This window comes from Apium graveolens, chromosome 6 (assembly GCF_009905375.1).
Source record: "Apium graveolens cultivar Ventura chromosome 6, ASM990537v1, whole genome shotgun sequence".
In the NCBI taxonomy this organism is placed as follows: domain Eukaryota; kingdom Viridiplantae; phylum Streptophyta; class Magnoliopsida; order Apiales; family Apiaceae; genus Apium; species Apium graveolens.
Genome location: NC_133652.1, coordinates 77,352,464 through 77,377,507, shown reverse-complemented (window position 1 = coordinate 77,377,507; position 25,044 = coordinate 77,352,464). Strand labels below are relative to the sequence as shown.

At 35.8% G+C, this 25,044-nt stretch overlaps 1 non-coding gene across 1 annotated transcript; it reads right to left on the bottom strand.

Moving 5' to 3' along the window:
* Positions 1–24,694: 24,694 nt before the first annotated feature.
* Positions 24,695–24,801, bottom strand: LOC141669418 (small nucleolar RNA R71). The gene has a single exon (XR_012553704.1). It is a non-coding gene; the product is annotated as a small nucleolar RNA R71 (small nucleolar RNA).
* Positions 24,802–25,044: the final 243 nt, after the last annotated feature.

Below are 25,044 nucleotides of genomic sequence, written 5' to 3'. Positions count from 1 at the left end.
TGCTTAACTTGTAAACCAAGAAAGTAAGTTAGTTCTCCAATCATGCTTATTTCATACTTACTTTGATCAGTTTGGCAAACGTTTTTCAAAGTTTTTCATCTGTAAAGCCATATATAATATCATCTACATAAATTTGAACAAGTATACTAGAGCCATTTACATTTCTAAAGAATAATGTTTTGTCAATAGTACTTCTTGTGAAGTGATTTTCTAAGAGAAACTTTAACAAAGTATCATACCAGGCTCTAGGTACTTGCTTTAATTCAAAAAATGCTTTCAAAAGATAGTAGATATATTCTGGAAAATTTGGATCTTCAAAACCAGGAGGCTGACTAACATAGACTTCCTCCTCCAAATTTCCATTCAGAAAGGTACTTTTGACATCCATTTGATAGACTTTAAAATTGGCATGGGTTGCATAGGCTAAGAAAATTCTGATGGCTTCAAGTCTTGCAACAGGAGCAAAACTTTCATCAAAATCTATTCCTTCTTGTTGACAATAGCCCTTAGAAACCAATCTAGCTTTGTTCTTGACCACTATGCCATTTTCATCCATCTTGTTTCTGAATACCCACTTGGTGTCAATTGGATTCTTTCCTTTAGGCTTGGGTACCAGCTTCCATACCTTGTTCCTTTCAAATTGGTTTAGCTCTTCTTGCATAGCTAGAACCCAATCAGGATCCAACATAGCTTCTTCTACCTTCTGTGGTTCTTCATTTGAGAGAAAGCTGATATACCAACATTCTTCTTGAGTTACTTTCCTTGTTTGAACTCTAGAAGATGCATCACCAATAATGAGCTCAAAAGGGTGATCTCTAGTCCATTTTCTCTGTTGAGGTAGATTAGCACTAGATGAAGAGGCCTCATCATTGTCTTGATGTGTGACTAAGTTTTGATTGGAAGAGTGTAACGCCCTCCAGACCCGGAGTATAAGTCTGGGGGTTACTAGCTAATCACCAAACCTGTACAATCTGATTAACAAATAATAAAGAAATGAATCTAAACACATTTAACACTAACTAGGATCTTTTTAGGTTGAAGTATGAAAATAAGAACCACTAACTACTTTTATTACAAACCAAATTCAAAATCTCACAAATTCTCTTTATTACAAACCATTGTCTAATTAGTTTTAAACTATGTTCATCTTTATTCAAACACACACACTAACTATCTACACACCACCTGTTCGGGCAACTCAAAGTTTTCTTCCTGGATTGGGATCAACACCTTGGCTATGAGAGGATCCTGAGGCTTGACCCGCTTCTTTACCACTCAAGTCCTGATGGGTTTCATATTCCTTTTTAACTGAAAACAATAAGGTGAATAACAACAAAAAGGTTGAGCTAACAATTGCTTAATAAGTCCGCAAAATATAAATAGTATTAAAGCAATTTAAAGGAAACCGTAACCCGGGTATATCTGCAAAAATATAACCCCGCGAGAATAGAAAGGAGGCCATTACTGGCGAATACAACCGAACTAAACTGGACACAAGTTCGCATCTATATCCTGCTGATCAGCCAGGATACAGTGCAGATCTATATCCCACTATATAGATCCCGTCGGGCACCCAGACACTCTGGCCCATCTCAAGGATCCGGTTATGTCCCGGTCCTTAGGATTAAGTAAACTTAATCCCCAAAGTATCATTATCCAGTCACTGGAATAACAACCAGAATAATCGGTATGCTTTGACATATTCTAATCACCAGAATATATCAATAATTGAGAGTAACAATTGGAATATGAACAATAAAGTTAAATGAAAAGGATAAGCAAGAATCGAAATGAAATATGGACAAGAGAATCAAAAGAGTGTAAGCGTGATAAGAATCTGAAGAAATATCACTATTCTGAAAATAGAATAGGGGAGAAACTTGCCTTTCACGCGACTTACTACAAATATGTCACCTTCGTCTATTACCGACTCAACCTGCCTTGCTGGCTTAGCTTCTTTTAGAAAAATAGACAGGCTAATTCATTTCGTACTTCAATTGCATCTTGAATCGACTTCACATCGTTCCTATTATCTACCCATGCGCTTATGACTGACTCATATATTTACATATTAGCAAGTAAGACTCGATTAACCACATAATACCCATAAGCACATAAGCACATAATCATTTTTATAGTTAAAATAATTTTTAGAATCAAAATCGACTCGCTGATCGCTCCACTGATCACCATCTAACTCGTTTCCCAATTTTCTGGAATTTTTCGGACTCTTCTCGGCACGCACTTCGACTGATAATCAAACAAATAACAAAGTCAACTAATTTCTAGAATAAATTAGGTCTTAATATTATTTTTAATGAAAAGAATTTATTTTTCTGAGTAAAAGGGCTTTCATTTCGCTGAAATCGGACTAACGGTCTAATTAAAATCAATTAAACACTGATAATTCAATTTATTATTCAATATAAATAATTATTACTAATTTTTAAACCCTAAAATAATTTTTAAATAATTATTTAAGAAAAATCAGAGTCAAAAATGATTATTCTAAAATTTTTGGAATTAAAATGAATATGTTATGATTTATTGAAAATTATTTGATTGATTATCGAAGTAATTAATCATTTTTAAATAATTAATAAATAATAAATAACTAGTAAATAATTAATAAATAATTATTTAATTATTTAAAATAATTAATCCCTAATTATTAGGATTAATTACAATTTATTACAAATATTTACAATTTATTATTATTTACTCGATTAGACTGATTATTTACAAAAAAATAATCGATATAACTAGCTGTTACGTTATTTACCGAATAATCAGTTATTATTCGGATCATAACCTGTTAGTCCCTTAACAATATAACAAGAATTACAGAAGGGGGGTTGAATGGAATTCTTGAAACTTTTTCTTGATTAAAAATGTTCTAACTCGAATATATATATAAGTGTGAATTGATTAGCACAATGCGGAATAGTTACTTAAATGAATCAAAACACAAGTATTTAAAAACAAGAGTCTTTAAAAACTTTCTGGTGGATTTGAATGATTCCACCAGAGATATATAATATATATCGAGAGAACTCTGTGTGTAAAAAGCTCACAGCTGCTTACAAATATTGAACACTAAGAATGCAGAGAAATGCTAAGAATTCTGCTTACAAATGTTTCTCTGCTTCTATCTCTTATTTTTTCTTAGTTGCTACTTCTTGGTTTATATATCACCAAGATTACAAAGTAATAAGACAGGATAATAAAACAAAAACTATCTAGTCTATTACAATGCTACTTCATTACTCTATTTCAGCATCTTTAAATATCTTCATAATAGCATGGAAATGGTAATGCTTCTTTGTTCTCGAAAACCCAGTTGAATAGGCTACCACATTCCATTTGCATCCACTTGACGCATGTGACTGTGTTGTCACTGTCAACAGATATTTGAATTCTTTATCCGTCGGGTTCATGATCATCTATCGAGTTATTGATCATCCGTCGGGTTGTTGATCATCCGTCGACTTCATTGTTGTTTATCCGTCGGATAGTAATCAGGCACTTGACTTCATTTCACTTATGCAGAATTACAAGATATCATCTATGTACAATTAATCAAGCTATTCTGCATATCTAACAAAAGTCAATCATGACTCAAATACTACTACAGATTCTAAACAATGTGTATGCAGAAATGTGCTACAGACTTATTATTACATAAGCTACTCACTCGATGGATAATAAGTCATCATCCGTCGGGACTATATTGAGTCATCCGTCGGGACTGTAAACCTTATCCATCGAGTGCTACATAATTTCACTAAGTAAAATCTACCAAGGTGTTTTGTTCATGAAATCATCAAGTACACAGCATATACACAACAATCTCCCCCAATTTATGTCTACTGGAATTGTAGCCATAAATTAAGAGACACTTGATGATAACAAAACACCTTAAAAATACAGCTTTTAAAAGACAGTAGATAATACTGAAAAGTGCTTCAATTAACAAAATGTATAAAGTTTTGCTCACAGTCATTTTCAAGATGCTCCTCTAGCCTGAGCAGATTATCTAGTTCCTTGAAGGTCTGGATCTCTTTCCAAGCTTTCTGTTGTTTTCCTCAATCTGATTTTGGAGATGCCTATGGAATTCCAGTTCATCAGATTCTGAGAGATTTAGCTTTCCTTGCATTTCCACAAGAGTTTCATTGCTACAGATGCTCAATTGGTCTTCTAATATGAAAAATCTTCTCACTCCTTTGTCATCCATGAACTCCATCAGCCAATAGGGCCTTAGATGCACTCTTCTCCTTGTGTAAGGGATAATTAGAGTCTTTCGGAGTGCATCTTTAGCTCTAACACTCCTTAGTTCATCAATCTTCTTCCGTACCAGTCTTCTTGTAGTGATATTGAACCCAAAGTTCTTCTTGAAGGATGAATAAACTTTAATCAGTACAGCTTGGCTTTCTTGAAGGATCCTGTGAAGTGGCCACCGAATCTCCTTTCCTCCTTTGTACTTGAACACTAACCTTTCAGGTAGGTTTCTGTATGCATCAATTCCTCACACTTCATCTAGATAGAGGTTTAGATCAGAAAATTCTTTGATGTCACACAAGTACATGTAATCTCCCCTATTGACTTTAGATTGAGCTTTGACTACTGATTTGGATTTGAGAGGTGACAGCTTCACTTTCTTGACTGCTCTTGACTTTGCTCTCTTTGGCTTGTTAAGGATTGGCAAATAGAAGTCAGGAATTAGTATGTTCTCCCAATCTACTGGTTCATCCTTAGGCACAATAGGTTCACCATGGATGTTCCTGTAAGGACCCACCACCTTGATATCTTCAAATACCACAGAGGGTTTTGATGCTTTAGTTATAGTTGGAGTGGATTTCTTGGGAAACTGATTCTCCAATTCCTTATCAACAATGTCCAGTTTCCTTTTAGTTCTTTTAGCCAATTCCTTGATTCTTGGAGATTTCTTCTATTGTTCAATTTGCTAATTTGATTCAATAACTTCAGATGGATGAGAAGGAATTTGTTGTGATGAATTTACAGCATGTAGCTTGGCCAAGTTAGCAATTTGCTCTTTCTTTTGTTTAGTCCTTTTAGCATCCAAAGCAGCTTGCTTCTTTTCCTGCTTCAATCTAGCCTTTTCTTCTCTCTTTGCTTGAGCTAATTGAGGATATCCAGCCACCACTGTAACACCCCCAGATCCGGGGTCGGGGATCTGGGTTGTCACGAGTTCCATTTCCCTTATTAACACCCAATCTTAATAATTTCTCAACTACTCTGTACTGTGACCCCACAATAAACACACACACCACACGTTATAGTCTCAGAGATGAACATCCAAAAATAATCACAAGTCGTTTTATTCCACAATTATATGTCAATACACCTTAAAAAGGTTCTGAATAAATTTACATTTCATTGCCATTATTACAATTCATAAATATACATAAATCTGGTACATCAAAAGTTGAAGCCTAGTCTATTGGTAGTTCCCTACCTCAGCTACAGTGACTTCAATGCCTATAGGAAGCTGCGAAACGCTTCCTATCCGATCGCGAATTGGGAGCTTGGTCCTGTTCATCTTATCTATCTGATGTTGTGTGATGAAAGAAGAAAGCAAGGGTGAGCAGCAAGCCCACCAAAATAATATGTATAATGATTAATAGTATATGAGTCTACTCATAATACTCATGAAAATCTTGGTCAAAAGAAATGAACCAAGTTTGATATCTTAATACGATGAAGTCGCAAAATATTCAGTATATATACATATATACTTTTCAAAGTAATGGAAGTCCTCTTCCATGCATAATATACACAAAGTCCCATTGTATAACTGTATAAAAATATCGTTGCAAGGTGATCTCATATATCTAACCTTGTCTCAACGTTTTTCTGAAAATCTTTGTCATTCATAAGACAATTATTAATTAGATATAAGTTTAAAAGATGAAGTTACCAAATACTTCACTACACTTATATCATTCCCAAATACTACTTGAACTACCACCGTTCAAGTTATAATCAATTTCAAAAGTTCATCCCACTGATGAGACCACAAGATAAGACTTGAATAGATTCAATCTTTGAAATATTATTGAATGAAATAAAGTTACGAGATACTTTATTTAGTCCCGATATATATATATATCCACATATATATATCTCTTAAACATTTCCTGGAACCTCTGTTATGTAAAGTATGAACAGAGTTTGAAACATCCAATGAATTTTGGAAAGGAAAAGAATTTTGGCATAAACCAGATATCTTGCTGATCAGGCAAAGATACCAATAAGTAACCTTTTCTACTGTAGATGGATGAATTCCTCACCGGTCATCACCCTGGCCGCATTAGGACCTCGCGCTAGACCGTTACCCGGCCCCTCACGCGTTGATGGACTGCCACCCAGCCACTTACACAATAATAGACCGTACCCCGGCCTGTCGCTTATGCCGACTCAATCAAATGGACTTACTTCCCGAACATTGGGCAAGTAATCAAATTGTTTTCTCAAAACAGCAACCTCGTTGCGAATATAAAATACACCACAGAGCCGGATTCCCCAGGTTTTGAGCGAGTATTTAAATCCCCTTAAAAGGAAGATCTTAAATAAAAAAAAAGAGTTTTGGGATCCACTCTGACTTTTAAAAATCATTTTGAAGACTCAAAAACACTTTAAAGAGTGTTTGGAGTAAAGCTGATTTAATGAAGTAAATCAGTCCCCAGAATATTTAGAAAATGACTGAATATTATTATTTAAATAATATTCCCATAAAGAATAATATTTATAAAAATAATTGAAGTAGAAGTATTAAAACTTATACTTGAAACGAGTATTAAATAACCAAAGATATACTTATATGAAAGTATTATCTTTATTTGAATAATCGAAAATAAGTTTGATTATTAACACCTTATTCTTTAATAAAATAAAGAATATATCTCAGCAAATAATCGGAGTCATAGATCCTCAAATGAATATTCAAATAATATTCAATAAATAAAATAAGTTGAGTCATAAGCCCTCGAATGAATATTCGAAATAATATTCAATAAATAAATAAGCTGAGTCATAAGCCCTCGAATGAATATTCGAAATAATATTCATTAAATAAAATAAAGGAGTCATACATCCTCAAATGAATATCCAAGTAATATTCAATAAATAATATAAAGGAGTCATAAGTCCTCGAATGAATATTCAAGATAATATTCATTAATAAAATCAAGTTATCGAATAAACCTTATTCGATTAATAGTTTTGAAAACTATAAACATATATATATATATATAAATATATATATATATATAAAATCTACTCGGGATCCTCGACTCCCGGTTTTAGAAAATATTTTCACCTTTGGGTCCCTATACTAAGGGTATATGCAAGATACCGCTATCCTCTAGCATAGGTATTATCAACTGAACCAACAGATATATATTTCAAGAATATGAAACAGGCATGCATATATACCATATCACATGCTACAATATATCACAAGAATTTGCTAAATAACCAATATGCATTTATCGCAAGATCATGCATATACAAGTGTATACATCACAACAACAGTATAACGGATAGAATACTTGCCTGAGCGACTGGGGGTTACGAATGGCTCGGGACGAGTCTGGTAACCTATAAGCAACAAGTAAGTTGGAATTAAACCAAAGTCACTTGTAAATCTATACTTTAACTAACTTAGACTCTAACGTTTGTTTTGCGCTCACTGATTCGCTTAAGTCACTCGGGTACCCTCGGCTCCACCATTTTTAATAATTTAACCTTTACGAGTTTTAAAGCGATTCCTTCGCGAGTGACTTACCAACTGCCTAAAACACTTACCATAAATGTTTCATGCATTAATTAACCCTTTTCGGTCTTTAACCTACATTTCAAAGTAAGGCGAGGGGAAAAAGTTTCGTTCGCGAAACGCCGTTACTTGAAACGGTCGTTTCTCCTAAACCGTTCATCGGAATCAAACGAACCACATATCAAAACGAAGCTCGTAACATGAACTATCTAAACATGACAATGGTCAAAACCTAGCAGTGAGTTCAAGGGTTCTGATGTTAAGAACAAAAACAGTCTACGGTAAATCGGACATTACGACGGCTATGTTTACGCGATTTCCCAAATTTAAACCAACTCAAAACAACCACAATCCAACCCCAATTCATAACCCAATCCAAACTCCATCCAAAATACATTACAACAGCCCCAAACCAACTCATTATAATCCATTTACTTACTCCTAAAACTTGAATTTAAACTATACTACATTCTTTAACCAAATCTTAAGATTTCAACAAATCAATCACCACCATTCCAACCCAAACTCTTAAACAAACAAGTTTCATGCTTCACATATACTATACTACTCATAACCATTCCTAAATACTCAAAACTAAAGCTAGGGTTTGTAGTTTATACCTTCCTTGGAGAGTGGAGAATCAAGAGGATGGCTTGGAATCACCTTTAAAGCCCTTAACCAAGCTTAATCTAAACAAAACTTCAAGAACACAAATTTTAGTTCTTGAAAACACTATTCACCATCTTCTTTGATGATTTATAGAAAAAGATTGGCTTGGAATTAGAAGCTTAAACTTATAGGAAGTATGTAACTTAACTAGGAGGAGCTAGGATAATTACCTTGGAAAATAACAAGTGGAGGAGCTTGAACTTCCCATTTCTTAAGAAACCACCCGAGAGCATGAGGAAGAAGAAGAGAGAATTTTGTGTTTTGTTTGATGAAAATGAAATGATTTGCTTGGTTGGTTGATTTTTGTTGTTTGCTTTAGTGAATTACCTAGTTGCCCTTGGTTTTGTGTGGTTAATATTCCACCACATCTCCTCCTTCCCTATGTCATGCTTACATCACATTGCTATGTCATCCTCCCTTCCTTGTCCTCTTCTCATTGGTTGGGTGACATCACTTCCTCTAATCCCTTTGCTTAACTTCCTAATTGTTTGCCTAATGACCGCTGATCTGTTATACGGTTCGCTTAACTTTCGTTTTCATTTATCGTTTGAAGGATCATACCCGGGATCTTATTACTTAGGTTCCCTTAACCTTTCTCAATACATTGTATTCCTTTTATGATCCTCTCTTATAATCCTTTAATTTAAATCTTTTTTATCCTGTTACCTTATACTCAATTCTCTCCGTATCTAGTGGATTTCCGGGAAAAATCAAAGTGTTCGGAATTGGATTCTAACGATCTTTACATACACTTATATCCCATATAAAGTACTAATAAAATCTCAGAATATCCATATCAGAACCCCTACATAGTGTGGCATGAAAAGTTTTCTCGTTCAGCAAAAACACTATTCATAAGGGTTTCAAAATTTCTCAAAAATTGGGGTTATTACAGTCTCCCCTCCTTAAAAGGATTCCGTCCCGGAATCAGATAGAAAACAAATGGGGATACTTTCTTAGCATTACATTTTCTAACTCTCAAGTAAATTTTCCCACATTGTGGTTCTTCCATCAAACTCTGAATAGTTTGATAACCCTTCTCCAAAGCACTTGTTCCCTTTTCACTCTATAACCCTTCCTGGTTGCTCCATATAGGTTACGTCGGGTTACATATCTATGCGCTCATATGCCTCTATTTATCTGGCATCTGAATTTCACTTCCTTAACATTGATACGTGAAACACGTTACGACCTGCTACATGTTCGGGGTTAGGGCTAGCTCATATGCTAACTTCCCAAACGTCTTAATATATCCAAGGGTCCAACAAATTGTAGTCTTAGCTTTCCTTTCTTTCCGAACCTCATCAATCCTTTCCAAGGGGTACCTATAACATTACTAGGTCCCCTATTTCATACTCTTTATCCTTTCGTGTCAAATCAACATACTTATCATGTCCATCTTGGGCTACTACCAGCTGTCCTCTGATTAGATCTATCATATCCTTGGTCCTTTGGACTACTGCGGGTCCGAGCATCTTGCGCTCTACAACTTCATCCTAACATAAGGGAGATCGACATTGTCTTCCCTCAAGGATCTCATAAGGCGATATCTCAATACTGACATATGATCTATTGTCATAAGAAAACTCAATCCGCGTTATGTGATCATTCAAATTTCTTTCAAGTCTATTGCACAGACTCTCATTATAGCTTCTAGATTTATAGCTTTTGCTTCTTAATACCCATTCTTTTCCAGTTCGTAATCGCTACTACCTTCCGTTCCTAATATTATACTGGTTATACTTTTGCTCGCTAGCGTTCTATAACCCTTTATTAACCACGTCAACCTTAGTATCACGAATGTGTTTCCATTCCGAATACTACAACTTTACTACTCCTTTTTTAGCTGCTTCTATCTTTGGAAGCTTGATCAATCATATAGAAGTAAAGGAATTTGTTGAGAGATCACTATGATCATGAACACTTGTTATATCGCATAGTTAGTACAGAAGGTGGCCAGCCTTTAGTACTTGACAAGCAATTAAACAATAGATGGTATCCTACTAGGCTTCTATCACACAGATAGATAGTCATTCGGCAATACCTCCCCTTTCTGGAAGGGTTGTTCTTCTCAGCTTACATGTAATGAAAAGAAGAGAAAAGAACGAACTGAAGAGAATTATATATTCATAAAAAAAATTTATTGCCATAAAATATCTGGCTTGGAATCTACCTCTGAACTATAGAGGTTTGTCATAGAAGAACAAAACATATATGTATTTATATCAACATCAAGTATTATAGCATCGCATTTCACGTGCCTAAATATTTTTGCTATTCCGTCCATCATTCTATGGACCCATGCTCTTCCTCGAGCTTATACACAATCACCTTTGAAACTCCCTCGACATCGAAAATCGAATCTGGGATCTCATTCTATATATCACCGTTACTAGGATTCTATGCTTGTACCGCAACCTTCCTCGTATAATAATACGACTCTCTATTGATAAGAAAGAATAAATATTCACTAGGTAGATACTCTACTTAATTAGTCTATCAATGATAACTTATACACTACCACGACCTGATTAGTGGTACTCAATCTCAATACCCATTCCAATACAACTCTCACGGTTGTAATCAGCTCACTACTCGCAGAATCATTGCTGCCTTACTATGGTCCACCACTGACCTACTGTCGTTATTCACTTTTCCATAAAATCTTAATATCTAACCATACGGAGTCCATACATGTCGTATCAAATCATTCTAAGGAGGTAACATAATCACCATTCCTGATTCATGAAGAACACTCCTGATCCTGACATACATACATGACATGAAGCAGATAAAATTGCAAAAGAGTTTCGCTCAAAGCAACGATAGCAGGTTAATACCATTCTTAATCATATGCCTTCAATTGAAGACTTAACTCAAAGGTTCGTTTAGTCCTTTTGAAACATGGTCCAGGCTCATTCTCAAGATAGGATCTTCTAAGATAGATAGCCCGTTCATGGCGATTACACGAATTATACCTTTACCAACTACTATTACGGTTGGGTATTGCACAGTCATCAGAAGGAATGTCAATCTTCCAAACCATAATTCAACCTTCACATTTTTAACCATCAACACTGTATTCTTTTGGCACACGCGCCTATAATTATCCACTTACCTTTAAAGTGTCGGCCACCTCTTTGGCCTTTCCTGATAGTAAAATTTCCTTACAGTCAATGTCACATTAACCACCTCCAAATAAATTTCTACCTTATTTCAATCACAGCTTGAGTGAAGATGTTTCCCTTAAAATCTGATGAGTAAAAAAAAATATCACCATTTTTCCATAAGTTATTGCCTCAGTCTTTAGAGGTTAATCACTGTCACGACTGACTCTCAATCATACTTAGAACATCTTTTATCTTAAGTCCTAATTGCCCTGAACAATTTCGACCATTACTGGTTCGATCCATCCTTTCTCGTGGTTTAACACGTGCCCCACTTGGCATCATTATAATTACGTCATATTTCTTTTATCAACATTTTTATTCCTGAGAATTTTGAATATTACCTTTCTCCTTGGAAAACCTCTAAGATTATCCTTCAATCGTTCCTCCTGTGTTCCCTAAATACAGGGCATATCAAAATACCATTTACTATTACTAGAACCATTGTCTATATACTTCTGAAAATTTCTCCACTAATTCTTAAAGGTTATTGTTACCTTAACCCTTTCCAAATCATACTGTCAAAACTCATACTGTCCCTATTAAGGGTGAAATGCAAACCTTTATGCATTCCCCTAGGATTCATTTTAAGTTACCGATGTTCTAGCCTTAATTCCACCTTTAAAAGGTACCTGCATCCATCCATGGATAAATCAAGTCATATATCCTTGACAGATTATCTTATTCATCATTCCCACCTCGATAGTCGATACCTAATTTCATAATAGCATCCTTATTCAAATTGAGGTCAATCCATATGGCCTCCAAAAGATAACAATGGTCATCCGCTTATCTTGCCTAATTTGGTAACGATAACAAGGATGTTCTGGAAGATATTGGTCGTGTTCAACGTGAACTTCTTCTTAATAATTCCTTATTTACTTTTGTTGTTTCTCAACAGTCACCTCAATGTTGGGATATCTCTCATATCTGGCGTCTCCCTTTCTGGGTATCAAGCCACCGATCTTACACTTCACATTCTTGAAGGTTACTTCCTTCATCCAATTTTCCTAATTTCTTACTTCCTTGTCTCCTCAGTCTATCCGCGTCTCATATTTAACCTTCGAACTATCTCAAGTTTTCCCCAAATCCTCCCAACTTACAGGGGATAAAATATATGTATCTCTTATTCCTTCAACCATCAATTTAACTCATGGTGAATCACCCTCATCCTGACGAAGGCATACTTTTCTATTTCTATTGCTACGAGTCTTTAGGGTTTCCTCATACCCAACTCCCTTATCATTCCTCAAACTCTAATGCCTTTATATTCCTTTCCACTTCAATTCCTTTTTATTTTCCTTTCTCTTATCATTAATTCATGAACCAACACAACATAAGCATAGATTTCAAACGTCCCGTCATTCTGGATTCGTGTCCTTAGAACGAATCTTGACAACTTTTTACAACTTAGATTCGCAATTCATCATACTCGTCCGCCTTTGTTCTGGCTCTAAAGCTTTTACACTATCTCCATAACTTTGGGCAGTACCTTCCTGAAAACAATTGACTGAACTTTAATCAGTTTATTATAATCTCTTGCTCCGTGCCTTCCTTGGCCTTTCACCAGCGGGTGGCCTCTCTCCTAGGAGGGTAAGTGATAAAAATAGTCTTTTGTGATTCGTCAATCATTTAGAATCTCAAATGATTCCTCTATTTCCTTTAGCCAGGCTCTTGCCTCGACTGGGTCAACCTGTTCCTTGGAACTCTGAGAGCTTAGCGACTTAAAGGTCATGAAAGAATTTCCTACCGCATTGTTTCCTCAAGGTGGTGGTTGGGGATAATAGTCTAAGTTCTTTTTAGACAGGTCCATGAATTTCCGTATAGGAGTACCGTCTCGGGTCTCCTTATCTCGCTCGACTTTTGTTTTCTCAGTCTAAATATTTCTTCCTACTCCCCATACTTGGGGTTATCTTATACGTTAAAATCCTCATTTGCCACTTCATTATGTTATGGTTTCTTTCTATCTTGATGGCGACCTCCCTGACTATCACGTTCAGGGTTTGCTCTAAATCTTATTCCTCAAACTAGCTGTCATCTAAGATCTCATCCTTAAGCTCTTGAACATTTGGAACCCAAATTCTGTAGGAATACCTCATTATTCCCTTATCATCTTTCTCGGTATTAATCTCATATTTATTTGTTGGCTCTCTGCCTTCATTCATCACCTTTACTGGCACAATATGTTCTTTTCCAATAATTCGGGCTGTATTGCTATCTCAAACAGCTTTTCGGTACCGGCTCCGGTTACCTTCACTACTATTTCCATTTTCTCAAAATCTCTTATAAACTCTCCAAAAGACATTATCATCTTGAGTCTCTCCTTTTTTACTAAGGGCATCAGCCACCATATTGGCTTTCCCCGAATGATAAAGAATCTCCCAATCATAATTCTTGATTAGCTCTAACCGCCTCCTCTGGCGTATGTTGAGCTCTTTCTACGCAAAATGTACTAGAGCTCCTATGGTTTGTGTAAATCTCGCACTTCTATCCATACAAGTAGTGCCTCCAATATTTAGGGCAAACCTATTGCCACGAGCCCAAGCTCATGGGTGGGGATATCGAATTTTATATTCCCTTAATTGTCTTCACGCGTACGCGATTACCTTGCTGTGCTGTATAAGAAGCACCCTAATTCCTTATGCGAAGCGTCACTTACAAATCACAAAATCTCCTTTTCCATCCGGCAACGCCAGCATAGGGGCCATCACCAACCTCTGCTTCAGTTCTTGAAAGCTGTTCTCGCATTTCTCTATCCATTCGAACTTCTCAGTCTTACGAGTAAGCCGCGTTAAAGGGGCTACTATCTTTACAAACTTGAACGAACCTCCGGTAGTGACCGGCCAATCCTACCTCTGGGAGTTGCCCTAACCATGGTCATCAATTCATCAGTGGTCCTTTATCCAATCTTGCCAGGATCCTCCTTGGGATCCTCCTCAACAACTATCCCTTCTAGGACAACCTCCTCAACCGCTACCTCCTCAATATCAACATCATCCGGTCCTGCGTTAGGACGCTCTATTGGATCCATAATTTGATCTCCAATGAGTAATGAAACATCATCGCGATGTTGCTCCTCAACCTCAGGGTTCGGAGTCCCGCTACCATATACGATAACGAACTACGCTCCTATCACGATATTTATAAGGGTTCCCATAAGGGTTTTAACTGTCAGTACTACGTTAGGTAGTCCGACTATGAACTTGGCAAGAGTTCTTATTATCTTAGTGAACTTATTATCTTAACGTCCCATCATCTCTGAGGTTTATAACGCTTAGCTCTGATACCATTTCTGTAACACCCCCAGATCCGGGGTCGGGGATCCGGGTTGTCACGAGTTCCATTTCCCTTATTAACACCCAATCTTAATAATTTCTCAACTACTCTGTACTGTGACCCCACAATAAACACACACACCACACGTTATAGTCTCAGAGATGAACATCCAAAAATAATCACAAGTCGTTTTATTCCACAATTATATGTCAATACACCTTAAAAAGGTTCTGAATAAATTTACATTTCATTGCCATTATTACAATTCATAAATATACATAAATCTGGTACATCAAAAGTTGAAGCCTAGTCTATTGGTAGTTCCCTACCTCAGCTACAGTGACTTCAATGCCTATAGGAAGCTGCGAAACGCTTCCTATCCGATCGCGAATTGGGAGCTTGGTCCTGTTCATCTTATCTATCTGATGTTGTGTGATGAAAGAAGAAAGCAAGGGTGAGCAGCAAGCCCACCAAAATAATATGTATAATGATTAATAGTATATGAGTCTACTCATAATACTCATGAAAATCTTGGTCAAAAGAAATGAACCAAGTTTGATATCTTAATGCGATGAAGTCGCAAAATATTCAGTATATATACATATATACTTTTCAAAGTAATGGAAGTCCTCTTCCATGCATAATATACACAAAGTCCCATTGTATAACTGTATAAAAATATCGTTGCAAGGTGATCTCATATATCTAACCTTGTCTCAACGTTTTTCTGAAAATCTTTGTCATTCATAAGACAATTATTAATTAGATATAAGTTTAAAAGATGAAGTTACCAAATACTTCACTACACTTATATCATTCCCAAATACTACTTGAACTACCACCGTTCAAGTTATAATCAATTTCAAAAGTTCATCCCACTGATGAGACCACAAGATAAGACTTGAATAGATTCAATCTTTGAAATATTATTGAATGAAATAAAGTTACGAGATACTTTATTTAGTCCCGATATATATATCCACATATATATATCTCTTAAACATTTCCTGGAACCTCTGTTATGTAAAGTATGAACAAAGTTTGAAACATCCAATGAATTTTGGAAAGGAAAAGAATTTTGGCATAAACCAGATATCTTGCTGATCAGGCAAAGATACCAATAAGTAACCTTTTCTACTGTAGATGGATGAATTCCTCACCGGTCATCACCCTGGCCGCATTAGGACCTCGCGCTAGACCGTTACCCGGCCCCTCACGCGTTGATGGACTGCCACCCAGCCACTTACACAATAATAGACCGTACCCCGGCCTGTCGCTTATGCCGACTCAATCAAATGGACTTACTTCCCGAACATTGGGCAAGTAATCAAATTGTTTTCTCAAAACAGCAACCTCGTTGCGAATATAAAATACACCACAGAGCCGGATTCCCCAGGTTTTGAGCGAGTATTTAAATCCCCTTAAAAGGAAGATCTTAAATAAAAAAAAGAGTTTTGGGATCCACTCTGACTTTTAAAAATCATTTTGAAGACTCAAAAACACTTTAAAGAGTGTTTGGAGTAAAGCTGATTTAATGAAGTAAATCAGTCCCCAGAATATTTAGAAAATGACTGAATATTATTATTTAAATAATATTCCCATAAAGAATAATCTTTATAAAAATAATTGAAGTAGAAGTATTAAAACTTATACTTGAAACGAGTATTAAATAACCAAAGATATACTTATATGAAAGTATTATCTTTATTTGAATAATCGAAAATAAGTTTGATTATTAACACCTTATTCTTTAATAAAATAAAGAATATATCTCAGCAAATAATCGGAGTCATAGATCCTCAAATGAATATTCAAATAATATTCAATAAATAAAATAAGTTGAGTCATAAGCCCTCGAATGAATATTCAAAATAATATTCAATAAATAAATAAGCTGAGTCATAAGCCCTCGAATGAATATTCGAAATAATATTCATTAAATAAAATAAAGGAGTCATACATCCTTAAATGAATATCCAAGTAATATTCAATAAATAATATAAAGGAGTCATAAGTCCTCGAATGAATATTCAAGATAATATTCATTAATAAAATCAAGTTATCGAATAAACCTTATTCGATTAATAGTTTTGAAAACTATAAACATATATATATATATATAAATATATATATATATATATATAAAATCTACTCGGGATCCTCGACTCCCGGTTTTAGAAAATATTTTCACCTTTGGGTCCCTATACTAAGGGTATATGCAAGATACCGCTATCCTCTAGCATAGGTATTATCAACTGAACCAACAGATATATATTTCAAGAATATGAAACAGGCATGCATATATACCATATCACATGCTACAATATATCGCAAGAATTTGCTAAATAACCAATATGCATTTATCGCAAGATCATGCATATACAAGTGTATACATCACAACAACAGTATAACGGATAGAATACTTGCCTGAGCGACTGGGGGTTACGAATGGCTCGGGACGAGTCTGGTAACCTATAAGCAACAAGTAAGTTGGAATTAAACCAAAGTCACTTGTAAATCTATACTTTAACTAACTTAGACTCTAACGCTTGTTTTGCGCTCACTGATTCGCTTAAGTCACTCGGGTACCCTCGGCTCCACCATTTTTAATAATTTAACCTTTACGAGTTTTAAAGCGATTCCTTCGCGAGTGACTTACCAACTGCCTAAAACACTTACCATAAATGTTTCATGCATTAATTAACCCTTTTCGGTCTTTAACCTACATTTCAAAGTAAGGCGAGGGGAAAAAGTTTCGTTCGTGAAACGCCGTTACTTGAAACGGTCGTTTCTCCTAAACCGTTCATCGGAATCAAACGAACCACATATCAAAACGAAGCTCGTAACATGAACTATCTAAACATGACAATGGTCAAAACCTAGCAGTGAGTTCAAGGGTTCTGATGTTAAGAACAAAAACAGTCTACGGTAAATCGGACATTACGACGGCTATGTTTACGCGATTTCCCAAATTTAAACCAACTCAAAACAACCACAATCCAACCCCAATTCATAACCCAATCCAAACTCCATCCAAAATACATTACAACAGCCCCAAACCAACTCATTATAATCCATTTACTTACTCCTAAAACTTGAATTTAAACTATACTACATTCTTTAACCAAATCTTAAGATTTCAACAAATCAATCACCACCATTCCAACCCAAACTCTTAAACAAACAAGTTTCATGCTTCACATATACTATACTACTCATAACCATTCCTAAATACTCAAAACTAAAGCTAGGGTTTGTAGTTTATACCTTCCTTGGAGAGTGGAGAATCAAGAGGATGGCTTGGAATCACCTTTAAAGCCCTTAACCAAGCTTAATCTAAACAAAACTTCAAGAACACAAATTTTAGTTCTTGAAAACACTATTCACCATCTTCTTTGATGATTTATAGAAAAAGATTGGCTTGGAATTAGAAGCTTAAACTTATAGGAAGTATGTAACTTAACTAGGAGGAGCTAGGATAATTACCTTGGAAAATAACAAGTGGAGGAGCTTGGACTTCCCATTTCTTAAGAAACCACCCGAGAGCATGATGAAGAAGAAGAGAGAATTTTGTGTTTTGTTTGATGAAAATGAAATGATTTGCTTGGTTGGTTGATTTTTGTTGTTTGCTTTAGTGAATTACCTAGTTGCCCTTGGTTTTGTGTGGTTAATATTCCACCACATCTCCTCCTTCCCTATGTCATGCTTACATCACATTGCTATGTCATCCTCCCTTCCTTGTCCTCTTCTCATTGGTTGGGTGACATCACTTCCTCTAATCCCTTTGCTTAACTTCCTAATTGTTTGCCTAATGACCGCTGATCTGTTATACGGTTCGCTTAACTTTCGTTTTCATTTATCGTTTGAAGGATCATACCCGGGATCTTATTACTTAGGTTCCCTTAACCTTTCTCAATACATTGTATTCCTTTTATGATCCTCTCTTATAATCCTTTAATTTAAATCCTTTTTATCCTGTTACCTTATACTCAATTCTCTCCGTATCTAGTGGATTTCCGGGAAAAATCAAAGTGTTCGGAATTGGATTCTGACGATCTTTACATACACTTATATCCCATATAAAGTACTAATAAAATCTCAGAATATCCATATCAGAACCCCTACATAGTGTGGCATGAAAAGTTTTCTCGTTCAGCAAAAACACTATTCATAAGGGTTTCAAAATTTCTCAAAAATTGGGGTTATTACAACCACACAAATTTCTTTCCCATTCCTAAAAATTTTAGCTATTCTCTTTTTTGAAGCTGAATCAGCTGGATCTTTCTAGAAAGCAATTGATCTTGATAGAAGCTTCTTTTCATCGGGCTTAGGTGTCTCATACACAGTATCCAAAGGGTTCTTCAATAATGATTTTGAGTAGTTTACCCTTGGTTTCAGAATTATTTCAGCCTTTGGAGATTTGATGCAGGATGACTGTCCTCTTTCCATATAGTTCATGCTCATCTCATTCACACTAATTTGCTTGACTTGAGAGTGATGGATGGCTGACTTAACTGGCTTCTTGACAAGTTCAAACTTCTTCTGTATTTCCTCATCAATCTTCTCCCAGTTGACTAAACTCAACTCCTTCTTATCAGCTGCTTTTATATTCACTGATGCTGCATTGATCAGATCAATAATATCTGTAACTGGTGGCTTGGAGATAGTAATTGAAGGCACAATTACTTTAATGATTTGAATCTGAAGCCTCTCCCCCTCACTTGGTCCTTTCTCTCCCTTTTTGTTATCATCAAGTTGATTGGAGGAGGGGGTTTGAGCAGCCACCAATTTTTGAAGTAAATCTGTCTGTTGAGCTTGATGAAGATGAATGGATGTCAAAGATGCTTCCATGGTTGAGATTCTTGTATCCAAGGCATCTATCTTGGTTGCAAGATCAGAATTTTTCCTTAACTTCCTCTTAATGTCAAGCATTGTTGCTTCTGGAAGCTTAGAATCCATTTTGTCTGAAATGGCCTTCTTCATCTCCTCAATATCACCCTTTATGGTGTTTACATCCCTATCATGTTGGAAGCCTTGGATTTGTTGAAGTTGCATGGAGGCTAGGTGTGCCTGAAGGAGCTTCTTGGTGCTGGCATTAGTAGAGGTTTGAAGGACAGTATTTGTCTGATTGATTAGCTGGATCAGGGTTGTCTTGAAGTAGTGATCATCACAGTGCTTTGAGAATGCCCATGATGGCATACTTGATCTTGAACTTGAACCTACTTCTCCCCTATGTCCATTGCCTCATCTTCACTATCCCCACTCCCATCACCAAAGACTGTGGAAGTTGACATAAATTGTTATTTCTTTCTATACAAGGATACAAGTCTTTGTCCAAAAAAAGGACAACTTCCACTAGTACTCTCCTGTCAACCATGCATCCAACAAAATCTGCATCTATGTATCTAACAGCTTTGAATCCTGTTCCCTTAGGATACCATAATTCCAAATTCGGAGTCCCCTTTAAGTATCTAAAAATTCTCTTTACAACCATCAAATGTGATTCCTTTGGATTGGCTTGAAATCTTTCACATAAACATGTTGCAAACATAATGTTTGGTCTACTAGCAGTCAAGTAACAAAGATCCAATCATTCCTCTGTAACCTGAAATGTCTACACTTTTTCCTTTCTTATCGTCATCCTACTTTGTAGGCTGAATACATATTTGCTAGAAGTTGTTGTACTCAAGTGCTTTGGATTAGAAATCAGCTAATGGACTATGGCCTAGTGTTACACAAAATTCCAATTATGTGTGACAATAATAGTGCTATTTCTATTATTGTTAATCCAGTTAATCATTCTAGAATAAAGTACATTGATATAAAGTAGCATTTTATTAGAGAATATGTTGCAAATGGTACCATAAGCTAATTTTTGTTCCAACAGAAAAACAATTAGCTGACATTTTTATTAAACCTTTGGATGAAGCTACTTTCACTAGACTTGTAGGTGAAAATAGAATGCTAAATTCTTCATCCTAAAGGCAAGAACATAGCTAATGTGTTGCAGCAGATTGATTTTTGATAAATCAAAATTAATGTGATTTAATTAGAAATTAATTGGAATATAAGTTATAAATATTTCAGAAATCTCTGTATATTTGTTTTTCAAAATTCAGCTTAGAAGTTTTCAATTCTGAGGAAACTATCTAAATGTTAATTTACATTTTCAATATGTGAAATTAGCATAAGATAGAATCAAAAAGAATAAAAGTATATAGAAAACTGAGTTCTCGATAAGTCTTACTGACATATCGACAAGTCATTTTGAGACTCTTCGAGTAAGTTCTCGATAAGTCATTTTTCTGACTTCTCGAAGGACTTCTCGACAAGTCTTATTATGACTTCTCGATAAGTCACTGTAGAGATCTCGATAATTGTTAATTTACAGAGTTCTCTACAAGTATAAATTTTAGACTTATCAACACCTTAGAACTGAGATAATTTAATTTAATAAATTATTTTGGTAAAATACTTTTGATAAAATCATTCTAATTTTATTTTGATTTATTTAAATAAAAATTGGAAAAATTCAGTCCTTTCAGGACAAACTATGTATTTATTTAACACCTCGATAAGTCATTTTTCTAGTCCTCGATAAGAGTCAGGAAAATGATATATTGATGTGTATCTATTCTCATATGTGACTTCTTGATAAGCAAATCCCAACCGTTTATTTCTACTTCTCGATAAGTCATTTACCTTTTACTATAAATACCCAAACATCTCGACATACACCTCTTTACGCATTCGAGATATCTAAGTGACCTAATTTCTGCAAATCCAAACCGTTTTCTCTCATTTCAAACTCTTTATCACTAATTTTTCTTACCCACTCAAATTCAAACACTTAAAATGGCATCAAATATAGTTAGAGCTTTTTTCCAAAGGAGGGCACCAATTATCTTGCATTTACAGATGCTAATCAAGCTCCTGATAGCTTCAAGAGCTTTGTGAAGTTCCTTTCTGAAACATACTTTGCAGGTGCTCTAACTGCAAATCCAATTCTGTATTTGGATGTATTCAGTGATTTTTGGAATTCAGCTGTGATGAGGACAATAGTACATGAGAACAAGCTATTTCCATGGTGGTTAACTACTCCATTCAAGGCCAACAGGTGAAGTTTTCTGAGAATGATATCAATAAAGCTTTGGGCATCCCTATTGACAACCTGATACAGGTCCCACTCAAGATTAACTAGCTGAGTTCATGGACTTCTTCAACTACAGTGAGACGATCAACTTTTTTTTTGAAACTGTGAGAAGATCAACTTGGCAAGCTTGAACAAAAAGCATTTGAGGAGGGAATGGTCTTTCCTGTTTGACTAAATTGTGATGGCCTTCACCTGCAGGAATGTTAGGCACAAAGCATGCGCTAAATAAATCACGCAAGTATACGCGTTCGCAAGTAATATAGAATGATTTCTAGTTCGTTCCCACAAAGACTCTGATTAATTCTATTTAATTAACACTTACTCACCAATGTATGATTACTCTTCAATGTCAAGATAATAGCAATTAAAGTTGATTAACTAATATTAACTACGAGAATTAAACACTTGAATTAACAATATTAAACACACATGAGATCATAACTTCATTACTACTTCATTCAATAGTTATTGTTATTACCCTTAGCATGTAATGGTGATGATATTAATTGAACAACACGAAACTGATAGATGATAAGTGGCATTTTATACCACTTAGAACGTCTTAAAATGGCTTAAATTGGTGTCTTGAAATCAAGTATTTTGTGTATTTGATGCGTTTTTCTAGTGTTTATGCATTTCAGGGTATTAGTTGCATTTCGGAGGAGGAATCATCAAGAATAAGCCTTGGCATGTGTTCACCATTGAGAGAGGAAAAGAACGGGCAGATTACGGCGAAGAAACGGAGCAAACCTGGAATTTTTCCAGTAGGGTCCTGCGCGCCCGCGCAGCAGCCTTGCGCGCCCGCGCAGAAATGCTGAGCGGCCGCGCAGGGTCGGGGAAAAAGCTGAATTATTTTAGACTTCTACTTCTGTTTGGCTTCCAACTTCTATGTAATCTGAGTTTTATGGGACTATTATATAAGTAGATTTGAGACGTTTTCATAGAGAATAAGAAGGAGATTATGTTTTAGATTGTGTTTTGCGCAAGAAGCGAAGGAGATAAGGAAGAAGACCGATTTAGCACACTGCAGCGAAGAGGAAGCATATATTCTTGTGATTCTTGTTTCGTTGTAACGTTGGATGCTAGTTTTCTTGCTTTGACTAATTTACTCTTGTGACGTACTCTGTTTTAATATAATTAGTTTAGTTATTATTTTCTTGTGTTGTTTATCATGATTTCATATGAACCCATGATGGCGATAAGTTCTATTATGGGCTAATCGTGATCATGGGGTTGCAACGGATTTATTATGGAATTCTTTAGTTAATTGTTTAATACTTTAGTGTGTGATGATTGCATGATATCTAGTATTGGTTGTGCGTATTCATCTTATGTGCGTCGCGAACATATAAGATAGGGTGTTAATCTCTTGTGAAGCGACAGTGGATCTTGAGATTTAGAACTTGCCATGCTAGCATAGGTTCATGTATGTTGTGCATGATTAGTGGGTAACTCTAACAGTTTTATTTGCCCTATGTAATCAAAAGGAATAACTTGTGCTTAAATCGTTGTGTTGTCAATTTCTGTAGACATATAGGAACTCAACATAATTGATGACTATTCAACTTCTATCTTAATTGTGGATGTTTGGTAGAATGGTATTAGTACAATGAAAGTTGGCTTTTATCAGTTCCGTGTTATTCGATTAATATCATCACTGTCACATGCTAAAGGTAATAACAATGGCTATAGAAGGAAGTAATAATGAAGTTGTGATCTCATGAGTGTTTTATTATTGATAAATTGAAGTGTTAGTTAAGTGGTTAATTAAGTAGTTAATTATAATTAATATTTAATCAACAATTTTAAGTGTTATCTTAACATTGAGAAGTAATCATACATTGGTGAGTGAGTTTAATTAGACAATAACTTAGTCTGAGTCTCTGAGGGAACGAACTAGAAAGTATTCTATATTACTTGCGAATGCGTATACTTGCGTAAATATTAGTGCGTGATTTCGCCCTAACAAGTTTTTGGCGCCGCTGCCGGGGACTCGGCGTATTTGTTTAGTTTATGTACTTACCATCATTGGTCATTAGGACTCAGTGATTAGGACGTAGTAGTTAATTACTCTTTTCGGTTGTGTTTCAGGTACTTTAGCAAGCGTTTATGCAAACTCGTTCTCGTGCTCGCAAGAGGACCTTAGATACAGCTGAGGAGAAAGACGAAGTTCTTGATACTCCGGAGAAGTTAGATTTTGAGGATTCGGATTCAGGAACTGAGCAGAAATAACCAGTAAACATGGGAGATCGTATTGTTCAAGCTGATCCAGCTCTTATGGATTTTTCTCGGCCTAAAATTGATGATATTCAGTCAAGCATCCTTCATCCGGCTATTCAAGCTAACACCTTTGAAATCAAGCCGGGCACTATTCAGATGGTGCAGAATTCTGTTTCTTTTGGAGGAGCGGCAACTGAAGACCCCAACATGCACATAAGGAATTTTGTCGAGATCTGCAGCACTTTTAAGTATAATGGCGTGACTGATGAGGCTATCAAGTTGAGGCTTTTCCCATTCTCACTGAGGGATAAAGCTAAAGACTGGTTACATTCTGAACCAGCTGGGTCCATCACTACGTGGCAAGATCTTGCGCAAAAGTTTCTGGTGAAGTTTTATCCAATGGCAAAGACTGCTGCTATGAGGAGTGCTCTTACTCAGTTTGCGCAGCAACCTACAGAATCTATGTGCGAGGCTTGGGAACGCTACAAGGAAATGTTGAGAAAATGTCCACATCATGGAATGCCGGATTGGATGGTAATCACTGGTTTTTATAATGGTTTGGGGGCCCAATCTCGGCCCATGCTCGATGCAGCAGCTGGAGGCGCCTTATGGGCTAAAAGCTATACTGAGGCGTATAATCTTATCGAGACGATGGCTGCAAATGAGCATCAAAACCCAACTCAGAGGATGACGTCAGGCAAGGTAGCAGGTATTCTGGAAGTTGATGCAGCCACCGCTATTGCAGCCTAGCTCCAAGCGTTATC